Raw genomic sequence first — 24,717 nt, 5'->3', positions numbered from 1 at the left:
AACAACTTTCTTTGATTTTTTTTTCGTTTTTTATTCTTGCGTTACCGGTGTAAACGAGTCGAGATCGAGCTTGACCAAGTTTAAGTTCGGGTCAGTTTGGCTTACAGAAGCTCGAGCATGTTTTTTTATAGCTTGAGCTCGGTTCATAAGTCGATTTTTTAAGTTTGAGCTCGGCTTATTTGTTATTTGTTAATTAATTTATATTTATGCTTTTTTTTATTATTTGTATATATTTTAAGAAATACTTAAAAGAGGTCGAGCTCGTATAGTATCTTCAACAAGCTAAAGCTCGGCTCTAGCTCATTCAGTGGTGGAGCTTGGACGAAAATGCCAGGGGGCGGACTCAAATTATATGAAAATTTCATAAGTGAGGGGGGGGCTCAAATTTCGGCCGGAAACAAGTAGATTTACACTACATACACAAATTTTCAGGCGAAAAACAAGATAATTTACACTACTGCGTAAAAAAACAAAGGGGCGGAGCCATCACTGACCCTCACCATGCTTCGTCCTTGAGTTCAGTTATGTAATGTGAAATTAAAATACAGAAATCTAAATGAGATAAACAATCATATGCTTGAGTTTGGGCTCAATAACTAATCGAGCCGTGTTTGAGGCTCGAGCTCGGCATTGAAAAAGCAAGACTAGTTTCAAGTTTTTTATTGATTTGATTTTGAGTTACGAGTAAAAGGCTTAGCTCGTTTATACCCACCCGTATGGCCCAGGGTGTTTGGGATTGGGATGTTAAATCACATAATTTGTGACAAGATGATTACTTATTTTTTAATAATATGTAGGTGATTATTTAACTCTTTAACATGTGGTTTCACATCTAGTCAAACACTGAAAGGATGTTTGAGATCGTGTGTCCATGCCATGGAGACGTTTTTGCAACATGAGTAGTTTTAGGAAGTGGTGGTTGGAAAATCATTTTAGGAAAAGATCTTTTTTTATGTTTTTTTTTATTTTTATTTTTTGTATTTTTGAAGTCGCATTCAATAAAGTTGAGGTGTCACATGGAAATTAAATACACAGACATACATACCACATAGAGGATAACTATCAACTCATGTGCCATAGTTGAATAAAAATCTAGTGTTATATACAGTCATTATTAAAAGCAAATAATACAATTATGCAAACTATTTTCTTGTTTGTGATCATGGATGCTAAGAATCGTCTACTAAATAATTGAAAACTAAATCACAATAATAAGAATGGATGTTGACCTGGTCAAAATCCTAAATCCATTTGGTTCTCTATTTACAATTCAATATTGTGTTTGCTTTGTTGGAGGCGTTATGCTAGTTGCATACTTCTTGTGGATATGACGCCTAGTTACCTAAACTATCTTGTTTAATAAGATTTTTGTGTGAGTTGATGATGATCATCATATTGGCATAAATGTTGATGCTTATTTCATTTGTTTTTCAAAATGTTTATGGTAACCACTTATAGTTATTTTTAAATTTGCTGTATTTTGTAGAAAACAAAATAATTGTGAAGTATTGTAAATGTAGACCATTCTTTAATCTTTATATGTTATCTACGAAATTTTGGAATGGTATAGAGGGAGGGTAGCAAAGCTACCCACGGATCCCTTATCCGACCCGCGGACCGTCAAAGACATCCGCGTCCCACGAATCCACCAACCAACCCACGGATTGCCAAAAGACATCCGCACAAGGAATAAGTGGACTGGCAAAGCCATCCACAATCCAACACACTTCGTGGAACTCCATCATAACCCATGGATGGTCACGCGAGCATCCGTGGAAGGAACCCACAAACAAACTCAAGGGACTCATCACACGTATGATCCCCCACGTGATATGGAAGAGCATTTGTAACAAACTACTTCTAGAAGATCCCCTCAAAACCTCCTGATAGCGACATTGGCCAATGGAATGAGGACACCTGGACACGTAATGGTCATCCCACGACGTGCACAGATAATGGCTACACCATAAACGGGTCCAGGCTGTCACATCCAATAAACGCCCGATACGTGTCCGTTCAGGCAGGGAGGAAATAACTTGATAGTGACAACTCCACCAATCACCTTCCCTCCCCCTTCGGCTATAAATACGAAGACCATCTCTTCAAGGTATTCATTCACACTCTCACGCCTTAAGCGATTACATACTGTCTTACTTTATTCCGTTCAAAGTACGATACTTATTCTCACGCCGAAGGGTGGTTACGAGAAGACCCCCCGCTCTGTCCTTCCCGTAACGAGACTCAACAGTGTTCTGTTTTGCAGGCATCAGCTTGGATCTGTTCTCAGTACTTCAGTATACTCACTCTTGTGGAAATACCAGTTCGACTTAGTGTCTCTTCATTGGCGCCATCCGTGGGATAAAAAGGTTTACAAATACTAATGTTACAAATCCTTTCATATCAAAGTTTTTACTTGCCAACAACCTGAATGCGTGCACAATGACGTTGCAATACCAAATCATTTTAGGAAACTAAAATTCTAATGTATTTAAACCATTAAATCTAGACTGTTAATCATTATATTAAAAAAATAATAATATCATTTGTTAATTCAATTAGGGCATAACTATAGTCGGTTGAAAGAATCAAATGAAGTGAGTATGGAACTTTCAAATCTGGTTGCTTCAACAAATAATAAATAAGTAATTTATGATGATATTTTATTTCCACACGTCAATATATATGGTAGAAGGTTTTTCGTTTTGTTTTTTTTTCTATGGCTGACTTTAGTTGACTTGTTAGGTCAAAATGTGCAGTTTTTACGTTATAGAAATATAACTAGAATAGGTGAGAAGAATATCCGGTTCTAACAAATTATAAGCGTTCCCGTTTTAATCGGATTTGGTTCATATATTTTGGAAAGTAAAGACATACCGTGGAACAAACATGCTTCGACACAAATGATCGTGTATTCCTCTAATTCAATCATACTTTTACGGTTTCTTTCATTCATTTTTCGTCACTGCAAGCTCTTAGAGCATATGTAATGGGCATTGATTTACAAGACCGATGTTGGTTTCTAATGCGGAAGTTCATATGAAAGTACGTCCGTGTGAGATGGAAACGAGAGAGAAAAGGGAAGGTCTTTAGACAAGTGAGGTTTTTGACAGTAAAAGTTGACATAAAAGTATTTAATTCTTCTCTGTTTTAAAAAAGCACTAACAGTTATAACACGGGGAGGTTTTGAATTAACTTGTATCGTTTAATGCTCAGCTTTTTATTGAATATATGATTGATATGGAGAAACATGATATAAATAGATAGCTTCGAATTCCATCAACTTGAAAAGGCAAAGATGAATTTTATTAAAATTCTTTAATAGTAGGTATACAGCCATTCCCACTCTAGTGGGTGGTAAAGTGATTAAGGTAAGAAGAAATAGTTTGATATTCAACTATACCCAAATATACCCAACTATAATGTAAATATGTATGATTACTAAAAATCAATTTATTGATTTCTTCGTAAATCATGGCTATGATACCCCAAAACTTTTGGATGAAAAGTGTGAAGTGCAACCAAGCTAAGTTGGTTCAAGCTCATTTCATTTAAGTTAAAATACATTGAGTCTGGCAATGACTTGGCTCATTTTTATATATCAAATACTGAGTTAATTTATTTTTATATACACTAGAGGTGATTAAAGATTTATGAAGAACGGTCAATCACATTAGAGAGTGTCATGTAAAAGGTATGGAGTTGTTAGAGATTCATAGAGATTTATTAGGGGTATATGAAGTTTCAATGATTCATGGAGGAACCTTTTCTTCTTCATTTTTTAATATAAAACTAAATGTATATATTTTAAAATGCAAAAATAAATAAAAAGCAATGATTGCCAAGAATGGCTTTAATCAGCTCATCGGTTCACCTTATGGTCAACTAGCTTGAATCGAAAATGAAGAGCCCAGTTTCATATTGAATTTGGGTTTTCATTAGCTCCTTTAGGACGGGATTGAATCTTTTAGCTCGTCGGGCATATTCATTAAAAGACCATTAAGTCTATTAACTTCCTTTCTCAAGCATGTCCCTTGCTAAATGGATTTCTAACTCACTTAGGGGGTGTTTGGTACAGAGAATGGAATTGTAGAGAAATGCAATAGAGAAATGGAATTGCAGAGAAAGGGAATTGGTCTGGAGAATGAGAATTGACTGTTCTGTTTTGTAGTACAGAGATTTCAGTAGAGAAATATAGCTGAGAATCATTTCTCTTGTTTGGTACATAGAAAATAAACAGAGAATTATATCAACTTTATCATTAGCACAAGTATTTTTTTCATAACAAATATTTATTAAAAAATAAAAAACATATAAAAAGATGCATAAATTCCAACCAAAATATGCATTGATCAAACCAATTCACATACAAAACATAGTTTTTAAGCAAAAAACATCAACCATAGTTAAAACCAATTCACATACAAAACATACTTCAACCATACACAACTATCCCATTGAACAATCGGTATACAACTCGACCATCTCAATTTTCTCTTCTATTGTCAACGCAAGAAAAGAACGTCCTAGATCCACATCTTTACCAATCAAATGAGCTGCTTTGAACCGTTTTTTCGTAGTGATACCTGGTAAAGCTTTCAACTCATCACTAACCTTTTCATAGATTTCACGAGCCTCCATACCTTCTTTGCTAAGTTGTTCACCCACCATCTCCCCAAATCGAAGCAAAACTTCCTTGATATCTTTGCAAGACTCTCGATATATCTCATCTGCATCCGTGCTTCTACCTCTTTTGCGCTTGCTTGTTACACTTCCTGTTTGTCCTTCAGATTTATCAACATTTGGAACGGCTTCATCAACAAAATCAAAGTCTTCAATATCAACAGGTGAGCTTTTTTGCGTCTCTTGAACAACATCTTCTTCTCCAAGGTCAACTGCTTTACTACCAGTAGCTCTATCCTTACCGAATATGGTACACAATTTGTCATAGAAAGGAAATGACTTGTCACGAAAATTCACAGCACCTTTGTGAGACTACAAGACAATTACAAATAAATTAGACTAAAATTTTAAAATCTAAAAAATATATTTTTTAGAATATACATTCACGTATTCATTCCAAACACTATCATCGGCAATAATACAACATTTTTGTTCATCCCAACCAAACCCACTTGTATGCACCATATCATATACAATGCTAAAGTGTGTCTTCTATGTCTTCATCCTAGACTTTATATGTGGTTCTGCTTTGAGGCCAGAGTTAGGAAGACTTACATATAGCAATTGTTGAACACCATTTAAATAACCTGGTTTGAATCCATTGTCAGCACCAGCATACTTTCCGGATGCATGTATCTCCATTAATGCATCAATTAGCTTTGCATCTTCATCATTTGTCCAGGTATGCTTGCTCCGAGTAACTCCTCTCACTATATTTGAATCTGCCATGTCTACGTACAAATGCATAATTATACAATTAAAAATCATAATTCATGTAACTACAAATACAAATATAACAAGAAACATTAATAAGAAACAAATAAAGTGCATAAATAAACATTAATAAGAAACATCCTTGGTTCTACAAATAAAAAATACATAATTGTCAAACATAATTAAGAAACATTGTTGGCACGCTGCGCACATAATTACGGGTTGACAGAGTCGCCCGTACAGCCGCTGACACAACAGAACAGGTAACTTCACCACCAACAAGGATTCAAAGTCGAAACCCGCAACGGTAAATGATCGTTGTCACAGGCTCACAACCAAACTGACAAAAGGCAAATGCCACCATGACTCCACTACCACCACCACTACCACCACCAAAGGTTCAGGATTGGAGCCTGTATTTTCAGAATAACATAATTTACTAAACAACATTCTAATTAAACCTCAAATCCCCAAATTCCAACGGTAATCCACGAAAATCCTAATTTGCAGCTGTTAAATTCAACAAAATTCATAAAAAAAACTTATTTTCAGGTGCCACGGAAGATCAGAAAATGTGTTTGCAGATCTACAAAATCTAAAAATCAACATGAGTTCCATAAATATTGATGATTTAACTATAATAAACCAAACTAACAGTAGCATAAAAGAGTTATTTGAAAACCCTCGATGAACAGATCGAAGAAAATAACCTGAAGAAGCAGTTCATAAAAGCCAATTGCCCCCACAGCGGCACCACACCATCGTCGCCACAAGGGTTTCGAACCGGACACGTTTGGAATTAGGTGAGTCACAGGGAAAATGAACGTGAATCTCCAACCACCTACTTGAAAACTGTTAACACGCGTTTGAAAGTAATTGGTGTTTTTCATGAACAATGATTCATGTGGGCTAAATGTTAGTTCTTAATATATATATATATATATATATATATATATATATAATTATGCATTATGCTAAAACAATCCCACCAAATAATTTAAACGAAAAATAAAAAGCAGAAAATAAAGAAATAAACTCTACAATCTGTATGACTATAGCATAAAAATAAAAATCAATCAATGGAAATTTAAACAAATAGCATGACAGAATAATATTATATATCATTAAACATTCCAAGAAAAAAATGAATGTAATTACTCAACAATTTATATTAAAAATAGATGAATTTGTTACCTAAGCCCTCAAGCATGCGCAAAGAAAACTCCCAGGTTGCAATCGAATGTGGATCTAAGAAAAAAATAGGTTAAAGTTTCAAGCGACTTATGAATCCATCATTATGGATCTTAGCAGATGAAACCCTAGATCTAAAGCTACACGGACCAAAAATGGTAAAAAAATCCCCTATACCTTGGCTCCTTCGTTCCAATCATCTCCATGGTTAAGCTTTAGATAAGGTCGGAACTACTAACCTTTAATTCGTAGCTTAGATAAGGTTATTGAAGGAATAGGTGAATGTTGCAACCGATTGGTGAGTGACTGTCGAGATAACGATTAACAGGAGGCAATTGGGTTGCGGTGCTATCCTTGCTGAAGGAGGAAAATGGGAGAAATGAAAAAGAGGAAAATGGGAGAAATGAAACCCTACAAATCCAATTCTCCGCTTTTTTTTAGAGAAACAAAATCAGAGAAATGGAAATGGTTTATTTCCATTTCTCACCTCTTTCTTTCATAAACAAACAAGAGAATTCTTTCCAATTCCATTTCTCACCCCTCAATTCCCTCTACCAAACACCCCCTTAGACTATTCCTTGAGAAAATGATTGTTGCATACCGGTCAGCATGCACAACTCTAATTAAGTTTTTATGAAAGTGAGCTACCTTATTTATTGAACCCTAAACTAGGAGGGCCAATAGCAATATCTAAATAAAGTTTAAGGCGGCGAGACGAGGTAAAGTAAATCACCAATAGGCCTTAACTAATTAATGACAGAAGCGGTCTAGTCTGAAACTGTTCTCGTGCTAGATTCAACGCAATGGGCGTGAAGGTTGCAAGTGGGAATTCTCTTTCAAGGCGGCCCATACGACTCATCCTAAGTGACGCCTTAGCCAACGACACGCGCCTTTGTGAGCTTGCTTGGCTACAAAGGAAAGTCTTCAGCCTAGCTCGACTGAAAGAAGAGGAAGCGCCTAAAACAAAGCCTTTTTTGATCTTGATTATAGGTCGTAGCGCCTACCAGCTTTCACATGCTTTTGATAAATTTCATTAAAAAATACATAAATAATTAAACAATACTTATTCATTAAAAAATATGTAACTAATAAAACGGGGTTTCGGCACGAGACTGATTCGGTTTGGATCGGGTATCAATACGACACAAGTTTCCGCGCGGGACTGGTTTATGCACGAAAAGGGTTTCGGATCAAAAAAAGTTTGGTTCGGATCGGTTTTTTGATGGTTGTAAACAATAGCACTTCATGCGTGTTTATATCTGCAAGTCAACGATCGTTAAAGATGCGTATTTTGGACTTGAACGAGTACGATATGAAGTCCCGGGATAATCGGCACGCAAAATGATGCAAAACGGCTGAACCAGAATTAATATTTTGCATATGAAGGCCTTCGCGCTACGCGAAGAGTGAGAGCTTGGTCCTTCGCGCTCCGCCGAAGGACTTAGAAGACGAGCCGGACTATTTTATCCTTTGTACCACGCGAAGGGCATATCGATAAGGCTTCGTGATACGCAAAGTGTGTATAAAACATGAAAAAATAGGTCGAATAATATAATCAGTTTCTAATCCTAACTCAGCTTAGCACTTCTTTCGGCCATTTCCAAGGAGTTTATAGGCGAATTCCAGAGCTCTCTGTATAAAATATATCAATCCTTATGGTTTCCTACATCATAATCGAAGAATTAACAAAGACGATAAGTGGATAATTGTCACAGCCCCGACCCATATACCCCGGGAGGGGAGCCGTGAACGTTGAGTGGTGGTATCGATGTTTATTAAAATAATTCGCAGCGAAATATTTCATCAGAACCGTAGTTAGGAAAATTAATCAGAGTTATAAAAACACCAAAATTCTTATTTCATAAACTGGGATAAAAACCCATTTTTTATACAAACATAAGTTTTATAGGGATAAACCCTAATTTACAAAACACGTTTCTTTATTCTGGTGACAAGACACTTATTTAAGCTGAAAGCCCGCATGCATCATTCCTTTGTCTCTAACAAGTCACCTGAAACATGTTTAAAAATATTTAATCAGCAGGAAATACTGGTGAGTACATTCATTTATAAATGACACATTTTACAGTTACAACATTAAGATGGTTTTACATCTGCCTGCTTACAAATTACCGAAAGGTACTTGTCACGCGACCGTATCTGTGACTGTGGTCATATTACTTATTAGCTAACACTTGTCCAATAAGTAACGTGTAATAGCCCAGTAAGCAAGCCTTGTATACAAAACCCCACAATGCCAGTAGTAACCATCCCATAAGTCTACAGAGACTTAATCACTGTAATGTAGTTTAAATCCTTTGAAAATATTTAAACTATCCGTCATGAGTTTGATGGTTTTGGAAAAGCATCATGACAGTGTTGGAAAATCAATTGTCTCACGCAAATGTGAGTTATGCAAAAATTTCGAATGTCTCACCTTGCAAGTTTATATTTAACAAGCCTTCTGGTGTTAAGCACCTAGATTAAACATAATGTAGTATATCTCTATTAGTATAAACCTATAATCATAACGATAATCACGAGACATGAAACTTTACACGATAGCACAATGTCATACCTTGGTTAGGTAGAGCTTTTGGATTCGTGTTATAAAAGTTCCTTTCAATCGAAGAGGTAGCGTTACAATTACTTGGTATAATACTAGCCTTATATAAGAAATATGAGAGAAAGTATGATTTTTGGGACAAGTTTGTGAAGTCCAGATTGCTGCCATATTTATGCTTGAATTTGAGCATCTTCACGTATCGCGAAGGAATCTTCGCGTATCGCGAAGTTGCAATAAGGTTGTCGAGTCAGCCCTAGCTATGCCACGTGGCTCGACACGTGTCAATGTTGCGTAGCTTTCACGTCACATCTTCGCGTATCGTGAAGAAGCTTAAGCATACTCCTTCGTGTATCGCGAAGGTGCAAAAACACTAAGGCGGCCCTTAAGCGGCTCGCGGCGATGCGAGAAGTGCGCCATCAAAGTGCTACATTGCCCCCATCGCACTTCGCCCGAGCCCGTGCGCGTGCGCATCGGGTGCTTCGCACCATCCGCTAGGACTACTGGGTGTGATTTGGCACATAAGAATATTATCATGTGAACTGTCTTTCTTATAAAGAGCTTACAAGTTTTGTAATCTAGCGATGTGGGACAAGAGTTAGAAATCCTATTTATACCATGGTGAAAGCCTTCCATTTTCTTTCCTCCACCAATGTGGGATGGAATTTTCCTTTATATTTTCCATTCTTCCTATTTACTTATCCTCTTTTCTTTCTCATTTCTTCATTTCTTTCTTTGATTATTTTATTCTTTATTATGGTTTGTTATAGTCTCCCTTCCTTATTTTAAATCTCATTCTCGAGATCTATTGAAATAGGTGTGGGTACTTCCACTTCATTTATGATTATAATTCCCATGTATATTCTGGTCCACGTTTTGAATCCCATTTTCTTTTATGCTTGAGATTCTTGATCTTCCTATCTTCAATTTGTAATGGTTTCTCAACGAATTTCAATTTTTCGTTTACCTTTATATCTTAAAGGGGAACTTTTAATGATTCTTCAGCTAGACATTTCCTTAGGTTGCTTACATGAAATACATCATGTATACCCGCCATTTCTTCCGGTAACTCCAGCTGATAGGCTACTGGTCCAATTCTTTTTATAATTTGGAATGGTCCAACAAACCTTGGACTTAACTTTCATTTCTTACCAAATCGGACTACTCATTTCCATGGAGATACCTTTAGTAACACTTTATCTCCAACTTGAAATTCTAATGGTTTGCGTCGATGATCTGCATAACTCTTCTGACGATCTCGTGCGGTTTTTAATCTTTCCTTGACTTGAATTATCTTGTCAGTAGTTTCTTGTACGATTTCAAGACCTGATAATTATTTTCCTCCTATTTCTGCCCAACACACTGGTGTTCTGCACTTTCGTCCATAAAGTGCTTCAAATGGGGCAGCATTAATACTTGTATGATAACTGTTGTTGTAAGAGAATTCTATCAGTGGTAAATGGTCGTCCTAATTTCCACCAAAATCTATCACACAAGCTCTTAGCATGTCTTCCAACGTTTGTATGGTCCTTTCACTTTGACCGTCAGTCTGTGGATGGTATGTTGTGCTCAAGTTTAACCTTGTTCCCATGGCTATTTGGAAACTCTTCCAAAAATGAGAAGTAAAACGGCTATCCCGATCAGACACGATGGATAATGGAACTCCATATAATGAGATAACTTTGTCTACATACAGTTTAGCTAATTGTTCCATTTTAAAAGTTTCCTTCATTGGTATGAAAAGAGCTGACTTTGTTAATCTATCCACAATCACCCAGATTGTGTCATTACCTCTTCTCGTTGTAGGTAATTTAGTAACAAAATCCATTGTTAGTAATTCCCATTTCCATTCTGGCATTTCTAATTGTTGAAGTAATCCTGATGGTTTTTTATGTTCAGCTTTAACTTGCGAACAAGTTATACATTTCAAAACATAATTAGTTACGTCCTTTTTCATTCCTATCCACCAATAGGTTTTCTTTAAATCTTGATACATTTTATCTTTTCCGGGATGCATCGTATACTTGAATTTATGAGCTTCTTCGAGAATCCTTTCTCGTAAATTTCCAATGATTGGTATCTAAATTCTATTCCCTATTCGGAGGATCTCATCATTTTCTTTTGTCAGTTGGTCAATTATACTATTTCTTTTTTCATCAGCAATGTTATTTCCTTCCATTGCTTGTTTTTGAGCATTTTTCACTTCATCAATTAAATTGATTTGAAGTTCTAATCTTAGAGCTCATACTCTTTTAGGTTTCTCGTGTTCTTTTCTGCTTAATGCATCGGCTACTACATTCACCTTTCCTTCACGATATTGGATTTCACAATCATAGTCGCTAAGAATTTCCATCCAGCGTCTTTACCTCATGTTAAGCTCCTTTTGCCTAAATATATACTTTAAACTTTTATGATCTGTGAATACAATAAACTTACTGCCATACAAATAATGTCTCTAGATTTTTAGGGCAAAAATTATTGCTCCCAATTCTAAATCATGTGTTGTCTAATTCTCTTCATGCTTCTTCAATTGTCTGGATGCATAAGCAATAACTTTTTCACGTTGCATTAATAACATCCCAATCCTGACTTGGAAGCATCACAACAAACTGTGAAATCTTCAGTTCCTTCTGGTAATGCAAGTATTGGTGCATTTGTTAACTTTTGTTTCAAAGTTACAAAAGCTTCTTCTTGCTTATCTCCCCATTCGAACTTAACATTTTTACATGTTAACTTTGTTAACGGAGCTGCTATTCGGGAAAAGTTTTGAATGAAGCGTCTATAATATCCTGCTAATCCTAAGAAACTTTGAATTTCTGTAGGAGTTTTAGGAATTTCCCATTTAATGATCGCTTCTATTTTGGCAGGGTCAACATGAATACCTTCCTGATTAATCAAGTGACCTAGAAATTGCACTTTTTGTAACTAAAACTCACACTTTGAGAATTTAGCATAAAGCTTCTCTTTTCTCAATAGTGTTAAAAGTGTATGAAGATGTTTGACATGATCGTCACTAGTTTTGGAATAAATAAGTATATCGTCTATAAAAACGATCACAAATTTATCCAAATACGGTTTACATATCCGATTCATCATATCCTTGAATGCAGGTGGTGCATTGGTTAAACCAAACGGCATAACTGTAAACTCGTAGTGACCATATCTGGTTCTAAAAGCAGTTTTAGGAATGTCTTCTTCCTGTACCTTTAATTGATGGTATCCTGAGCGTAAATTGATCTTTGAAAAATATCGAGCTCCTTGAAGTTGATCAAATAGATCATCAATTCTCGGTAAGGGATACCGATTCTTAATTGTGACCTTGTTTAATTCTCTATAATCGATACACATACGCATCGATCCATCTTTCTTTTTAACAAACGGCACTGGTGCTCCCCAGGGTGATGAGCTTGGTTGTATAAACATTTTTCTAGCAAATCGTCTAATTGCCTTTTCAATTCTAACATTTCTGCTGGTGCTAAGCGATACGGTGCTTTAGCAATTGGTGATGTTCCTGGGATCACATGAATTTTGAATTCTACTTCACGATCAGGCGGTTGTCCCGGTAAATCTTCTGGAAAGTCATCAGAATATTCTGATACTACCGGAATTTCTTTTAGCTCCCTTCCTTTGGCGCTAATGATTACAGAAATCATATATACTATACCCTGCTTTCTTAAGAAATTTGCCGCTTTCATTATTGATATAAACTTCGTAGGTCTAAGAACTTTGTCTCCTTGAATTGTAATTATCTCTCCTATTGGTGTACGAATCTCAACATAATTCTTATTACATAGGATTCGAGCATGATTGGCTACTAACCAGTCCATTCCTAATATAACATCGAATCCGACCAAATTCATTGGAAGCAAATTTGCTTTAAACTTGTGACCTAATAGGTCTATATTTTCTCCTTGAAGTACTTCATTGTAACACCCCGGCTAAAGCGGAAATGTCTGAGTGTGACGTACAGATTGTTCAAACACACGTGACACTATTAGGTAACCATAATAACATTATTTCATTTAAATCATCATGTAACACATGTTTATCAAATAATACAAGTTGTCACAAATAAATAAACAAATGATAAGTTGTTCCTTGAATATCCTGTAGGCATGCTATGTGTCTTCTAACTTTCATCCTCATATCTTTACACCTGTAACATATGTATAAAATAAAGTCAGCTATAAACATAGCTGGTGAGAATCCCACAGTTTGATATAATACATAAAAATCATACAATTCCATGAAACTTGTGAAATGAGCACATAAGGGTTCTTTACACCTGATGCAATGGACCTGAGTGTAAAGAACAAACGAAGGCCCTTTCCAGTTGGGGCTACCAACGTCTCGGATATGAGGTCCCTTTTCCACTCGATACAAATGGACCTGAGTGCAAAGGGGGGCGTATGATCATACTTATTGAGGCAACCACTGAGCAAGTAATCAAGTAAACACACAAGTCCATGCAATGAATTGTAGTTTTGTATATGACTCGATAAATCATTGAGTAATAGGATACATATACTACCCCAAAAGTAATAAAAGTGTTGAAAAAGGGGGTATGAGAAACTCACCTCGAAATCGGAGATAACTTGAAATATGAATCAAAAGCACAATAATGAAACCAATGCAACCGAACATCTCGAACTATAAATAAAAATGCAAAGGAAATCAAGTACAGCTACCGGGATTTAGTTAACTTTTGTTTTAGATATGTTGCACTCTTTTAATATGTATTTTAATATCTTAAAACATTAATATTATTTTAAGTTTTAACGGTAATCTTAACGGTTTACGTTACTTTAATATTATAATTTTAGCGCCAATGAGAGAGTTACGATATTACATTGTACGGATTTTAAATAGGGATTTTTCCTCAAATAATTATAACTATGTTATGGGATTATCATGAATTAGATAGTTGACAAAATATAAGTTATCGAATTAAACCAACTGATTTAAAGCTTAACGACTAAAAGTGATCAAATTTATAATATCGGTTAAAGATTTATTAATATTTTAATATTATTCAAATTGCAAGATTAATACTAAATTTGAATATTATATTTCTTACGGGATTTTTGTCGGAAAGTAACTTTGAAAACAAATATTTAAGCGAATTGTAAAGTTAACAGGATTTATTAACGATTTAACGGGAAGGCATTTTAATATTAGCGTAAATATTATTTCATCTAACAATTTTTAATAAGAGAAATATGAAATTAATGAAATACGGATTTAACGGTGTAGTTTTTATCTCGCAACCAAAAACGTTAGTGTTTTATAAACATTAACGAAAAGGAAATATAAAGTTAACGGATTAGAGTTGTAAAATAATATTACCGGGTTTAACGAAGATAAAATTTTAGTTTTTAGGCGAAAGGATAAAATACAATTTATAATTTATTTACGATTTTTATGTAATTTATAGAAATTTATATCATTTAATATAATATAAAAGAATGATTTAGCAAAAAAAATGAAGGCCAAAACGGCCTGCCACACACACACAACACAACCACTAGGCTAACAAGTCTATTTGATTAGAGATAGAAACAGAAATATGTATACTAAGGATCAAGTTCATCATCCCTACTCCTTAAACCCTAGTTTTCAAATCTGTAGATTCGTTTCGTGTTTGATTAGATCAGTTTAGGGGTTTTGTTTTCTGGATAAAAATGATCAAAACACATATATATATATTACCTGGTAGGGTTCCTTTTTTTGACGATGAACAAGGACTCGCCGGAATACGATCTTATCGGAATTAATACGGGGTTTTAGAGGGGATTTTAGTATGTTTGGATGATGTGAGCACATTTAGACGATGTGTTATGGCCTTTTTATAGTCTCAGTTGGAGCGGAGGATGGTTAATGCTCGTTAATGTAGTTTACGCATTTTCCTACGGGTTATGCTAATTAACGTATGATATACGATGTTTTAACGCATTATTAATTGTTGTTTATGGTCGCCGTTATGCATTATGGTTATTATTAGTCGTTAATTGCGTTAATTTGCATGATTTAGGGGGGGTTTCGGGCTACCGGATTTCTTTTCTTGCTGCCGGGTATTACGCCGGAAAACCGGGGCAAATGGACGCTGGAAGATGATGGTTATATTATTATAATATAATTTAAATAAATTTCAGTTTTAACCCTTCAAGTTTAAGTTAGTTTTAAAACAAAATTGAAAGGTAATTACATTTTAAACCTTGGACTTAGAAAAGTGTTAATAATAAATTAGAAGTTAATATGTTTTGGATTTTTATATAATAATCCGCAAAGTTGACAAATTGTTTAAACGTTAATTTCCCGGAGTTTTCTTAATGGATCGAAAATAGTATGAACCGAACGAACAAGGAACTTCAATCATCGAGACTATTTTATTAATGATAAATAATAACTAAAAATACATCGAACCGACCCCATGGGTCGGGTTTTCGGGTTTGAAAAGTAACGAATGTTACATTCATGAATATAAGTGGAATTTCCATCGGCTGTTTCTACTATGCAAACTTGTTTAAGTTTGGTTAATGGTTGGTTTAGGACTTGACAAAAATTCTTGTTTATGAAACTTTGATTTGCTCCGGAATCAAATAGTATTTTAGCATAAACATCATTAATAAGAAACGTACCCGCATTGACGTCCGAAATCATTGCTGCCTCTTGTGCAGTAAGCTGAAAAGCTCGTGCGTTCCTCTTAGGTCCATCTGTATTCTTAGCTTTGCTGTCAGGCACCTTTATCAACTTGGGATATTCTGGACCGATGTGGCCAGGTTCTCCGCAAATATAGCAAACACGGGTTTCTTTTCTTCTACACTCTTCATCTGTATGACCAACCATCTTGCGGTAGTTGCAGAATTTGGTCTTTTAAAAGCACATCTTCCTGAATGCCTCTTTCTGCAGACCTTACAGAAAGGCTAAGCATAGGATTGCCCTGCCCCTTTATTTCGAAATTCTTGAGAAATCTTTTGGGCTAAATCCTTCTTTTTGTTTCCTTCCTGTGTTCGGATTAATCTATCTGTCATGGTATTGGCTAGTTCAACTGCTTACTCAATAGTCTGAGGTCTAGCCGATTTTACCAGATCATGGATTTCACTTACTAATCCCCAAATATAACGAGAAATTAGTACTGTTTCTGGCAAAGCCAGAGCCGGTACCATTCTTGCATATTGAAAGAATTTTGTCGTATACTCACGACATTTCACACCTTCCATCTTGTGGTTCAAGAACATAGTAGCAATCTTTTCTCTTTCATGTGGAGGACAAAATTTTCTTTCTACTATTTCTTTGAATTCACCCCAGGTCATAATGTAAACTATATTGCTTCCTTTTGCCTATAGAACTGTATTCCACCATTCTAATGCTTCATTAATAAAAAGATTAGAAGCATACAATATCTTATCTTCTTCAGCACATTTATTAATTCTTATAACAGCTTCTATCTTTTCTAACCAGCGTAGTGCTGAAATAGCTCATTCATTTCCAGAAATTTCAGTTGGCTTACAGGCCAAGAAATCTTTGTAAGTACAACCATTAGTTTTTAACTTTTTAGGTTGTTTATTTTTATTTCCTCCATTCACACTATTACTAGCTTCAGTGTCGGATTTTCGTTTATTACTCTCGGTTTTATCTCTAATGACAGTTACTGGTTGTCTAATAGCTGCAGCAATTTGTGGGATTGCTTCAGCAATTCTTTGAGCTATCATATCGTAAATAGCATTCATATTCAGAGCATTTTCTTGATTGGAATTTTCATGATTATTTTCACGGTTGTTAACAGAAACTTGATTTGACATCTGAATTTCAAACAAGAAGGAATATTAATATCATAATTAAATAATAAAATAAGCAAGGTATTATCCACACATAAGTACAAAACATGTTAACACATAGGTACAGAATATGTCAAAATCGTCGAGCTTTGCGACATTTACTCTATTTATATATATATATATAGATATATATATATTGGGGAGATTTCAAATGAGAACCCCTTTGAGTTTTAAGAACTCGAAAGAACTCAGTGTAGCGATTTTTTTTTTGAATTTTTTTTACACATGCGTAATATATGTAGGTTACATACACATAAAAAAATTACAGAATTTTTTACGCACCGAGTCGACTTTTTACACGTGTGTAACGGGCGTAAAAGTTAGTGTAATCAGTTACATCTTTATTCTCTCTCCTACTTTGACTTTTTTGACAGATTTAATCTCAATCACATATTCCAATCAATTTAATTAAATGTGTGGCCTAGAATTGAGTTCTTAAGTTTTTAAAACTCAACATGGTTTTCAAAAGATCCCTCCCCTATATATATATATATATATATAAATATATATATATATATATATATAAATATATATATATATTTATATTTATACATATGCGTCACTTCTATATCTAATCTATATATATATGCATCACTATATTTTATACAACACACCATATATTTTTTTTACATAGAGGAGATTACGATAATAAACATATATATATTATATTATTTATAATATATATAGGGTTCTCTATCGTAAAATCACCAGATCATTCTATCCCCGATGTTTCTCAGTCGGTTGGCAGTCTCATTAAGTTCTTCCCCGTAATGACGGAGTTGTGTGGTCAGCTCCGGTGTCATCGTGGGGTAGTTGGCAGTTTCCGGCTGGAATGGTGCGTACGGGTTTGTGGTCATTGTGTGAAATTGCCAATCGTTTGTCCACCATTCTTCAAACTGAGATTGATTTATGAGGTCATCAGAGGGAAGTGGGTTCTCTTGGTTTTGGTTTGGGTTGGTCGAGGTTCCTGATCCCATGTTGTTAACTATTGGTTGGAAGAACTCACACTGATCTAGGCATTGGCCTAGCCTTTCTTCCTTGGGAAGTTCAGCGACGGGTTGTGCTGGAGGGGGTTGTGATTTAGTTGGTGGTTGAATTTGTGGTTGTGGTTTTGGTTTTGGTACTGGAATCATAACTTTTCTTTTTTGTTTTCTCATTCCTTTTCTCCAGTCCATATATCGTTTTCTTCTTTTTGGTTGATTTGGGGTTGAAGTCGAGGGCTGGGCAGTGAATATCATTGGTTCATTTGATTTTTCTTCAGTTGTTGGGTTTACTGTCTCCATCTCTTCCGTACTGACCGATATGTTCTCAAAAGCCTCTATAAGCCCACTCATGTTGTTTAATCAAAAACAATAAAACAACGACCTCCAAAATAAAAACATATTATTTATATTTATGTGTAGTTAAAATTTCTTCCATAAAGTTAACACATAGGTTAATCATTTATTTCATAACACTTAATTAGGTATTGTTAAAATACCTATATTGCTTAAACTAGTGGCTCTGATACCACTTCAGCTGTCACAGCCTCGACCCCTATACCCCGGGAGGGGAGTCATGAACGTTGAGTGGTGATATCGATGTTTATTAAAATAATTTGCAGCGGAATATTTCATCAGAACCGTAATTAGGAAAATTAATCAGAGTTATAAAAACACCAAAATTCTTATTTCATAAACTGGGATAAAAACCCATTTTTTTATACAAACATAAGTTTTATAGGGATAAACCCTAATTTACAAAGCACGTTTCTTTATTTTGGTGACAAGCTACTTATTAAGCTGGAAGCCCGCAGACATCATTCATTTGTCTCTAATAAGTCACCTGAAATATGTTTAAAAATATTTGATCAGCAGGAAATACTGGTGAGTACATTCATTTATAAATGACACATTTTACAGTTATAGCATTAAGATGTTTTTACATCTGCCTGCTTACAAATTACCGAAAGGTACTTGTCACTCGACCGTATCTGTGACTGTGGTCATATTACTTATTGGCTAACACTTGTCCAATAAGTAACGTGTAATAGCCCATGTAACACCCAACTTTTTGTTAAATAATAAATGACGGAAAGTTTTGTTATTTAACTGTGTGTCGTTAAGTTAGTCGTGTGTTAAGTGTTGGGATAATATTTAGATTTGGAATTGTGAGTGGGTTTTGGGGCCCATGGCCCCCTATATAAGCCTAACCACTCCACCTTTTCACCACTTTGTTACCTTTCACCACACACACACACACTCAAGAACACACACACACACACACTTTCTCTCTACATTCCGGATCCAAATCCGTGTAAAAAGAGGAAGAATCTCGTGTGTAGACATCATCAAATAACAAGAATCATCGTCCAGATCTACGTATTGTCCGGATCTGAACTCGAACCCGAAGCAAAGGTAGGTTTCGGTTTAATGGTTAAGTTTTATGGTTAGAATCGTCATGCAAACAGAGATAATGATAGATCGGGTTGTAAAATGTAAGAAAAATATAAACTTGTTAAGTTATAACCTCTTGGGTACACTTAAGATGAAAAGGTGACCTTAGACTATGAGAGATATGGGTTCAGGATCAGGTGCATGGGGTCAGAATATGTCGGAAGATGGCTTTAAAATAGTAAGAACGAAGAAAAGAAGAATTTCGCATCGCATAAGCCATGCGAAGCGAAAAAGGTAATTTCGCATCGCACAGCTTTATGCGAAGCGAAACAGTTTCATGCGAAGCGAAACAGTTTCAAGCGAAGCGAAACAGTTGCATGCGAAGCGAAACAGTTTCAAGCGAAGCGAAACAGTTGCATGCGAAGCGAAACAGTTTCAAGCGAAACGAAACAGCTCAACCCCAACCAGGGGCGCTGCCCCTTGGACCCTGCTAGGGGCTGCCGCCCCTAGACCCCGCTACCAGGGGCTCTGCCCCCGGACCCCCGTTAGTTGAGGGTGTCATTGACTTAGATATAAAAGGTAGTAGTAATGGATATTTGACACTCGTAATGCGTTATACAATTAGCCGTGCACAGCTAAAGAAGGGCATTACTATTAACGGCGAGAGAAACCGACTTCAGGTGAGTTTCTAGCCCCTTTATCTGTTATGTTTTTGGGGCTGTGTGCATACTCCTTTGTGATAGTTGTTAATACACTTAACTTAAGTGGTAAGTGTATGATATGTGTATGTTATATGTATGACTAAGTATTGAATGTTATTATGGAATGTATATACGAATGAATATGTATATATACGTATATACATGACCAGAAGATATGTAAAGCATGCATGAACGAAAGTGAATGGGTGATCGAGTGACGTGACATGTATAGTTATTGGAGACAAGGGACCAGACCCTAAAAATATCTGAGACAGAAGGGACCAGACCCTGATAATATCTGAGACAGAAGGGACCAGACCCTAATAATATCTGTGATGGTAGAGATAGAATAGCCTATGGTAAATTACAAGGCCTTATGAAAGAAAGTATGTAAGCGTGTGTGCATGTATATAAAGTTTGTATGAAAGAAGTAAGAGTAAATAAGGTATGAATACGTATCTTCGGATGCGTATGAGTAAAGATATAAATGTATAGTATGTTAAATGTTTAACTATAACTCACTCAGCGTAGCTGACTTTTAGTATGCATGCAGGCAAATAGATTGAGGCAGCTGGCTTGAAGAGGGACACATGGCATGGACGGAAGAGATTGGCATCTACGAAGAAGTGTCATGACTGTTTTAATTAATGTTAATAGAAAGATAATTTGTATGTTAAGACAAAAATGAATGTTTGTAATGTGATGTTTGAAGTTTTAAATTATTCCGCGAAAGTCTAAATTAACCCTGATTTTAGAACTGTGTTTATGAGTAAATCCAACACCAAAGTAGGGTTACCGAGAACGGGGCCTTACAGCCCAGTAGGCAAGCCTTGTATACAAAACCCCACAATACCAGTAGTAACTATCCCATATGTCTACAGAGACTTAATCACTGTAATGTAGTTTAAATCCTTTTAAAATATTTAAACTATCCGTCATGAGTTTGATGGTTTTGAAAAAGCATCATGACAGTGTTGGAAAATCAATTGTCTCACGCAAATGTGAGTTATGCAAAAATTTCGAATGTCTCACCTTGCAAGTTTATATTTAACAAGCCTTTTGGTGTTAAGCACCTAGATTAAACACAATGTAGTATATCTCTATTAGTATAAACCCATAATCATGACGATAATCATGAGACATGAAACTTTACACGATAGCACAATGTTATACCTTGGTTAGGTAGAGCTTTTGAATTCGTGTTATAAACGTTCCTTTCAATCGGAGAGGTACCGTTACAATTACTTGGTATAATACTAGCCTTATATAAGAAATATGAGAGAAAGTATGATTTTTGGGACGAGTTTGTGAAGTCCAGATTGCTGCCCTATTTATGCTTGAATTTGAGCATCTTCGCGTATCGCGAAGTTGCAGTAGGGTTGTCGAGTCAACCCTAGCTATGCCACGTGGCTCGACACGTGTCAGGCTATGTGTCAATGTTGCGTAGCTTTCACGTCACATCTTCGCGTATCGCGAAGAAGCTTAAGCATACTCCTTCGCGTATCGCGAAGGTGCAAAAACACTAAGCGCAAAGTGTGCCATCAAAGCGCGACATTGCGCCAATCGCACTTCGCCCGAGCCCGTGCGTGTCGGGGTGTGAACCCTCCGCTAGGACTACTGGGTGTGATTTGGCACATAAGAATATTATCATGTGAACTCTCTTTCTTATAAAGAGCTTATAAGTTTTGTAATCTAGCGATGTGGGACAAGAGTTAGAAATCCTATTTATACCATGGTGAAAGCCTTTCATTTTCTTTCCTCCACCAATGTGGGATGGAATTTTCCTTTATATTTTACATTCTTCCTTTTACTTCTTCTCTTTTCTTTCTCATTTCTTCATTTCTTTCTTTGATTATTTTATTCTTTATTATGGTTTGTTATAGTAATAATTCGAGTCATTTCCGGGGTGTAAAATATTGTAATCTTTTCAGTTTTGTCATTTTTAGAAGTGATTTATATGTAATTGTTAATTGATATCATAATCTATAATCTTTGATGTTTAGTATTATTGAACAATTATTAGTTTGTCAACTGTTGTGATACTTATTTCCCAGGGTTTTCTGATTACTTTGACAAACTTATATGTCAATTGTTGTGATACTTTTTTCTATTATTTATAAGTATGAAGTACTTTATTAATTTTTTTACATTCTTTCTTTGAAATGATAAGGAAAAAGAAATCTGAAGGTACTTGTAAATTAAATACCCCTATATCTTTATATCTATGCTAACCTACATAAAAATACAAAATAGTAGACATTTTGGTTCCATCTTCCCAACTCAATTGCTACAAAAACATGCACCTATAATTCTTGTTGGAATAAAAATTCCGGTGGGTTTTTAGATCAATATTTTTTTCTTTTCTACTTTTTAATATTTTACAGGGGTCGGTGTCGAAATTTTACACGGGTAACACTAAATATTTTCAAGGGACGGCCGACCCCTGCACCTATACCATAGGTCCGCCCCTGAACCCGAGCCATTTGTCGGTCCTAAGTGTTATGAGTTAAGCTACTTTTGTTGTTAGCGTTGCTGTTTTACAACATATAGGGTATGTTTGGTAAGGAGCTTTTAGGGGTTTCAAATTTCAAGCTTTTAAAAAAAGGCTCATACTCAATTAAAAACATTGTTTGGTTGAAGGAGCTTGAAGCTTTTAGAAAGAGCTATAAGCTTTTAGTATTTTAATTACTTAAATAACCTTTCAAAATAAGTACATTTAATATTATTTTTTTTAGTTATGCCCATTTTGGTCATTTTATATATTTTGTTAAAAGTTCCAGCTACTTTACCAAACATTTAAGTATATCTAACCAGCTACCAGCTTCCGGCCACAGCTACCAGTTAGTTATAAACACTAGTTTTACCGTGTACTTGTTGGTGTTTGTAACATTTAGTTTGATTTTTCTATTAACGTGAAAAAAGAAATTGTAGTAGTTGTTAAAAGAATAAATTTTGTTACTAATGCTTTTGACTTGTTATTTGTTACTTTTGTTCTCTGTTATCATGATGAAAACAATTGTAAAAATTGTTTGTTAGTGCTTTTTTGTCATCCATGCTTTGCTAGTTGCTGCTCATAGTTGACCACCTAAGAACCGTGTTTAATCTTTTGATTCACCAACTGTTGTGTTCCGTTATCCATCTTAGCACCTTCTATGAATGACATTAGGCCAATTATATTTTATTCTGAAACCTTTGGGCTTTCGGTCATAGCCTTTGGGCTGGAAAAAAAAGCCCCAGGTATTAACAAACAAAAATTTTCAGATTCAGGTGATACGGGTGATTACCCGAAATCTTATGCCCGCTTGCACGAGCCATACACCCAAAACTTTTTTATTTTTCATTTTCCTTTTTTAAGAAATTACTAATATTTTTCTTATTTTATATGCTACTGCTTTCTTAAGTCATGCCATTATGCTAGGCCTACTTTGATCAAAGGACGATCTTGAAGCTATTAAGAATAAACTTAACGCTAACGATGCAAGACAATTGAGGAGATAATTTATAGTTGGACAAGTTTTCTAATTTTTGTTGTTACCGTTAAGTCCATCTATATGATTGTCAATGCATTTGGAAGAATTTGTGGTCTGTATTTTGTTACTCTAGTTTGTATGAAATGGAAAAAATGATATTTTGTGATGTACTTTGTTAGCACCTCCAAAGATGTAATGCACCTATTTCTATGAAATGGATTTCATCTATTTGGAGGCATGTTGCGTAGTTTTATATCAATTTTGTCTATGTATACTATTTTAACATTTAGTCACATGGCCTGAGATCCATGGTCTGTCAAATGACAAAACTGACCCTGAGAGTTCACATTTATTCACAGAGGAAGAAGTAAAATCACATGCTGCAACAACTCGGTTTCCATCATGTGAGGAGATTCACATGCCCCTTGCAGCAATCCGGCTTCCACCATTTGCACAGTTGGACCTGTGTGGTGACTGGTGACCCGCTTCGTTTATGTTGCTATATTTGACCAGTTTCACTTTATATTGCTATATTTTGGCCCGTTTCATTTGTTATGTTTTGACACGTTTCAATTTTTTTTAGAACGACGACTTTCTTGTATTTAGCCTATCTCACTCTCCAAATTTGGAGAGCCCTGATGCTCCATTCTCGTTAGACTATGTTGTCTTACCAGGGCCCATGCTGGCTTTAGAGTTTGGTTTGGGCATTACCCCGGAAAACCATACTGCCGACTGCCACTTGACAGTCGTTGTGCCATCACAAGAGCAGAACTCTCTGGCGTAACACACAGTGGGTCGAAAACCTGGTTGAGCTCTAGGTTTGACCTGACAACCTTTAAACAAGACCTAGCTTAAATCCTTCATTGCCTATATCCACCCTAAAGTGAACAAGTTTAATTGATATTGCTATGTTTTGACCCATTTAATTTTATATTGCCATTAAATTATCAAAACTACCGTAGAAAAGATCAAAAACTACAAAAACAAGTTTAATTGTATATTTATTATGGCCAAATATGAATTTAATAACCCAAACTAGGGCACATTTATCTTTATCTATAAATAAATCATATTCGTAATTTAAATAGTGGTAATCGCAATTTTCACTTTCGTTATCGAGAGGAATCCAAGTCACATAATCATAGATTTCACTTTCGCTTCTTCAACAAACAATTCATCCTATAT

This window comes from Bidens hawaiensis, unplaced genomic scaffold, assembly GCF_021521415.1.
Source record: "Bidens hawaiensis isolate Kalapana, Puna unplaced genomic scaffold, B.hawaiensis_p1.1 tig00010732_1, whole genome shotgun sequence".
Taxonomy (NCBI): domain Eukaryota; kingdom Viridiplantae; phylum Streptophyta; class Magnoliopsida; order Asterales; family Asteraceae; genus Bidens; species Bidens hawaiensis.
The sequence above is the reverse complement of the archived record's forward strand: the minus strand, read 5'-3'. Positions refer to the sequence as shown.